This window comes from Coccinella septempunctata, chromosome X, assembly GCF_907165205.1.
Source record: "Coccinella septempunctata chromosome X, icCocSept1.1, whole genome shotgun sequence".
NCBI classification, from domain to species: domain Eukaryota; kingdom Metazoa; phylum Arthropoda; class Insecta; order Coleoptera; family Coccinellidae; genus Coccinella; species Coccinella septempunctata.
In genome coordinates this window covers 11633612-11639611 of record NC_058198.1, presented here as the reverse complement: position 1 = coordinate 11639611, position 6000 = coordinate 11633612, and the positions used below count along the sequence as shown (strand labels likewise).

The 6000-nt window shown below is 35.2% G+C and overlaps 1 protein-coding gene across 1 annotated transcript in view; it reads left to right on the top strand.

Moving 5' to 3' along the window:
- The first annotated feature begins 4899 nt into the window (after positions 1 to 4899).
- Positions 4900 to 6000, top strand: part of LOC123321638 (forkhead box protein B2-like) — a 50240-nt gene continuing 49139 nt past the window's right edge. The window contains exon 1 of the mRNA XM_044909352.1: positions 4900 to 5093. The gene's annotated coding sequence lies outside the window, so the exon portion shown is untranslated. The remainder of the gene's footprint in view (positions 5094 to 6000) is intronic.

Sequence of the window (6000 nt, the reverse complement as noted above, 5' to 3'; positions counted from 1 at the left end):
TATTAGGTCATCAGTTCCTGATGATTGTGGTTTGGTATACACATAACAAATACGTATAACTTATATTATATATATAAGACATTACTGAGTGTTTTACGAAATTATTTATTCAATTCACAAAGAAATGTTACTCGCACATGGTATGCAAAGAAAAGCTATGGAATTATTTCATGTTAAACAGATTATTTCAAATCACGCAAATTTTCAGTTATTAGTTGAATTTTTTTAAAGGTCAACTCTACCCTTTTGCCGGACTTAGATGGAGCTTGGTTACTGAGGATGATTTTGTCATTGATGGGTTTTTTATCACCTTCTTTTTATTTTAGGGGCTCTTTATTTTAGACCACAGGATCACGAACACTTCTCTCAATATTAAAATAGGGAGAAACGCTAGTAAACCAATTGTTCTACCTTATTGGTAGATTCACTCTTTGGTAGATTTTTAGGGGTTGATTCGTTAGACTTTTACGAAGAACGGATCATAGGATTGATATAAAAATTTGGGTACTTAGGTTTACGCTTCTGATCTATCCGACTAAAATATTTCCAATGTTGCGGCAATTCAGCTTGTACGGAAAATACTATAAATTTCTTTATTTTCCATCTGAGTATTTTGGTCTTCTACTTCAATATCCCTATTTCAGATACTTTCGGAAATATTAACGGTTTTCCACAATAAATTGCCAAAAATATAGAACCGATGATAAAGGCATAGAGAAGACATTTCAAATTTTAGGATGCTGAAATTTCGAAAATGGGTAGGTTTGAGATCCTGGGGATGAGTTTCGTGGATAATGTGATGAGATCGTTGGGAGAACTTTGGAAAAAAATTTATGAAACCTATCCCAACTAAAACAAATGTTCCAAATGTTACTCATTTGCTGCAAGACCTTCGAGATACCTTCAGTCGAACTTTCAATGATTTTAGAATCTCACGAAATTGACGTGGCAACAAAAGTCGTACGCTAAAGACCCTCATTTTTATAAAAATCTGACATTATTTCTGAAACCATGAGGTTTACGAGCATTATACATCGTTAGATTCGGATTTTGGTTTTCTCTGAAAATATACAGGGTGATTCATAACTATTGGGACATAGGCTAAGGGCAGATTGTTAGGACCAAAATATGGCGATAGGACCAAATATACCTCAATAAAATATTGCTGTGGAAAAAGATAAAGGGCGTTAAAGTTGAATTTTTTTTTCGTTTTTTGCTAATAATTTCACTGTATGTTTTTTCATCCGTTTTTAAGAAAAACACAATTGAACAGTTAAGAGTATCGGAAGGGGATTTGAAGTAACGATTTATTTCCTTTATTTATTTATTTCGACGATAAAGCATAATTAAAAACAATGTAACATAAAAAGAATAAACTTAAATTAAATGTTCTACGTAACCTCCTGCGACTTCTATGCTTTTTCTAATTCTTTCAATAAAGGACTTTCGAACATCGAAGAAAATATTATTCTGTCCTGTTATAAAAAATTCAACTTTAACGTCCTCTATCTTTTTTCACAGCAATATTTTATTGAGGTATATTTGGTCCTATCGCCATATTTTGGTCCAATCAATCTGCCCTTAGCCTATGTTTCAATAGTTATGAATCACCCTGTATAAAGTAGGGTATTAGGTTGAAAAAATCAATTTTTTGCTTTATTCGTATCGAGCAAAAAGACGAATAATTTTGGAACACCCTGTATAGCACAAACCCAGTTTTTTCTACTCATCCTCAGGATCTAAGTGTTCAATTTTCAAAATTTCAGCTTCCTAAAACATGATATGTATTTTCTATGTCTATTTCATTGGATCTATGTTCTGGCAATTTTTTGTGGAAAATCGTTGATATAGGGTATAATAAACATATGCCTTGATAAAAAAACACCGATTTTCCTCTATATCTCTGAAATGGTAGGTACCTAATTTCTATGATCCGTTACGAGTATCGCATAAAACTTGAAAATTACTGAAGAAAATGTTGTTGAATATTTCGAATATCTCGGACATAAACCAAGATATAGCAAAATATTTGAAACAGTTATTTTTCAGAAACGCCCTGTAACTCGAGAACGAATCAAGATATTTATGTTCTGCTTTCTGGTATCTAATTATTTCGAGAAAAGAGATCGGTGATCCTACAAGATTTTTTTTCAAAGTCTTATAGTTCTCAAGATGCCCTCATCAGCATCGAATTTGGGGTTAAATAAGACTGCCCCTTTGTAATAACCAAAAAGATATAGAACGCTGATGCAATTCAGTTCAAAGGCTGATTAGAAGAGTGATGACGTAGAAGGTGGCAAAGTTTGCAGTAGCGTGTCATAGAAAATGTGTAAAGTTATAGATAAGCGCTAGTTCAAAATAACTTCAAATTTTGTGTCAAAACGTTGTTTATCTGATGAACGAGTCACTGGAAGTGAGTCTGTGAATGAGCATTAAATTATTGAAATTTATTGCACGGCACCGTGCGCATTCGTGTGACGTGGCTTGGGGCATTACCGAAGAGATCCGAGTATTTCCTATTTCGCCATTCTTGCTATACTTCCTTGGTAATAATATTCCTACTTAACTGAACGGGGTTGTGAGCGCAAATACACAGTGAACTCTAAAAGGAGTTCTTTTAGAGTTCAATGCAAATACATTTGATTTCGACAAAAACAAATAAATATCAGGGAACCATGCACCAGATTCTCTTGCTTGCGCAACGCAATAAAACTGGTATAGAAGGAAATTTCAAGATATTGAAATTTCTGGAGTCCAGACAAGATATGAAATATGTAAATAAGAAAACTTCAAAACAAGAAATTTTTTATTTCATGACTTGTTCTCAAGACAAGACGAAAATTCTTTTTTACATCGGCAAATTCGCATCATAATTCATCAATAACTGAAAAAACCACAACAATAAATATGTAAATGAGCTCGGCAGTCAACTGTGACACGAGGTAAAATGCCATCGGTAGCATCTGTTATTGATCAAAATATTGCAAGTCGAATTACATTTAGCAAATTTACACAATTAAATGTGGTCGCCATTAAATGTGGATGCCAATGTCCTCCAACAGACGGAGTGCCAATCACTGGCGAGCAGCAACAGCAACGGCCATAAAAATCCCATAAAATTTTACGACTTTGCATGTTGCACCAGTGAGTACGTCCTTGCAAAGCACGGTTTTACTTTTCTTTGAGAGTGGCGAAGAATGACAAGTCTCGGATCGCTTCGAAGTTCGCAACGAAAGTGGAAGGTCGTAAAATTTAATGGGATTTTTATGGCCGGTTGCTCTTGTTGCTCGCCAGTGAGTACGCGCCTTTATATATAAAGGCTGAGTCTTTGACTCGTACAAATATTTTAAGAGTAAATTATTGAGGTCAGAAGAAATACTTTTTATATCCATTTTTACGATTTGGACCTGATAAGAAGATATAGCAATTTTAAGTTTTCATAATGAGTTGTGCCACTCCTGGAACAATAAAATTACCTTCAGAATAACTAGCTTTCAAACAGAGTTTCATTGAGCCAAAATACCCAATTTTCTGAATATCACAGATATTTCTTTTATTTTTGAACATCAAATTACTCGAAAACGGCGCATTATACGAGAAAATATGAAGAATGCTTTTATTTTACAAAACGTTCAAATATTCATTAGATAGCGTCCAACTTAGTTTCAAGAATTGGGTTCTTTTTGAATTCCTGGTATTTTTATGGTACGTAATGGTCATAATGGGAGAACTGGAAGACATGGGTGATATCTTGTGTTCGAAAAGATTCATCGAAATAAATGAAAAACTATATTCCGAAATACATTTCATTCCATAAATTTTTTTTTGTATCTTTCAAACCGAGCCGATTCGGAAAAAATGGTAAAGGAAAAAAGTGTTTCATTTGACCTCAAGAATCTACAGTTAAATTATTTGTACGAGTCGAAGACTCATCCTGTATATTAGCGGCACTTACCAGACGAAGAATAATTCAACTTGTAAAATTTAAGGAACAAAAGGTGTTTATGTAAATTTTTCCATGTATGTCATCGGTCTACCATACTCCATCCGACGTCCAATTTTTAGAACTCCTTCCTTTGCTCCTGGGGATTTGGTATCAGCCGTCCATACAGCATCATTTGCTTCGTATGTTGAAATACTTAAATTCACTTCAGCGCCATAGGTGAGCTTGGGAACAATAAATAAACTCTTTATACGGCCATGAGGATTTCTTTGTGTCATGCTTTCCGCCCTTCGCTATAATCACCAACAAATTATGGATACCAGCGTCCAAAGCTCATCGCATCTAAATCGCACAATTTTCGTGGAGGTTGCCATGGTTGGTCTTCAGGAACATGCAAAGTATATGGTTATGGAAATCTATTAGCAATCAACGTGGCTATTAGTTTGTTTGAAATGATGCACCCCAAGTGTACATGATGAAATTATAACAGTAATTACCCATTTTCATATATTAATCACCGAACGTAAGTTATAAACAATATTCATAATCTGTTTTTGACAGTTAGTGGGTAATTTAGTAATTCAGAACGAAACTTGTTGTGTCAACCATTTATATATACCTATAATTCATCAAACTATCCAGTAAACAACCAATTACTTACCTACATGGTGTATAATAATTTATTTACATATTTGCACCAATAAACTGGATGCACAAACTTCATAAACCATGGGTCAATTTAATGACGAAAAACGCGCAAAACAAAATGGAGATTGGGTATGAAACCCCTCCCAGCAAATTAGCTTGGCTCTGCCTACATCAGCTCGTAGCTAGGTTCCAGCAAATATTTTAGAGAGCGTTAAGGCCGGGCTTAACAAGACTTGCGCACCTACTTTAGTTCGCTCCGCTTATCTAACCAATTTCTGTTAGAGCTATATGTTACAATCTTCGAGTTTGTGCGTTAAAACAGGAGCCTGTGTGTGTCACAAGTGTGCGACGTGCTTTAAATGTGTCCTTGTTAACAACTCAGTTATATGACCAATTATTAACCATCGACCGCAACTCTGTGTAATCAGTGGACTCACCCTTGTTTATGAGATGCTTCTACCAGTTCTTTTCGCATGGAAGTTTTCTGGATGAATGTGAAAAAGTGAGTTTTCTTCAACTGTATTTTTTATCCATCTGCGGGACTATTTGTTTGTCTGATGAGCGATTACCTTCAACAGCTATTTAACTTCTTACTCAGCAGGAGAATTTGTGTGACAATTTGTTGACTTGAAGATATCAGTTGAGTTAGAACTTTTGGAGCGCACAACTCTTCATACCACCTAAACTAATCTCAAAAGGATAGTTATGATAGATCAACGCAGAAAATCTTCCTGCTCCTACCTCCATTATCTGTTTTGCAAAAAGAGTAAATCCAAATTCACACTCACACTGTTTACTGCCGACTTTTCCTCAAAATTCAATCAGCTGTACCTGAATCAAGGAGATTTTGCACAAAATTTAATTATGACTGCTGTTAAATCAGGATAAATATCTCTTGGTCCTAGATTTAACATTGCAATGAAGCAAGAACTGCATGAAAAACAGCTGATGAAGCTGCTAGAGCTTACGAAGATTAGCACAAGTCACGACCAGTCCTTCTGGATGGGAAAGAATTGAATTTGCACATCCCTGTAACGTTTTCTGACGAGTTTCGAGAAAATCGAAAATATGGTCCTCCGCCGGTCATTGTTCATCGTCCGCCGTCTAAAATTCAACCGTTCAACTACTCAACGATTGAACAGTGTGGTCGTTATCTATTTTCTATTATAAGTTTTCGTTTTGTGCTTCTAAAAGGGATGAACAACAAAATTCGATCAATTTTAGAGCGACCAGTGTGGGCTCTCTGATGAGAATTGTTTATTCAGTATACCCTGGATGCACATCTTGATCGATATTAATTGATATCATCGGCGGCGGCTAGATACGAAAGTTGGGGTACGTTAACCCCCTGTTTTTAAGTTCGGATAGGGAAAAAATATATGTATATCAAACATTCTTCGATGTTGAGG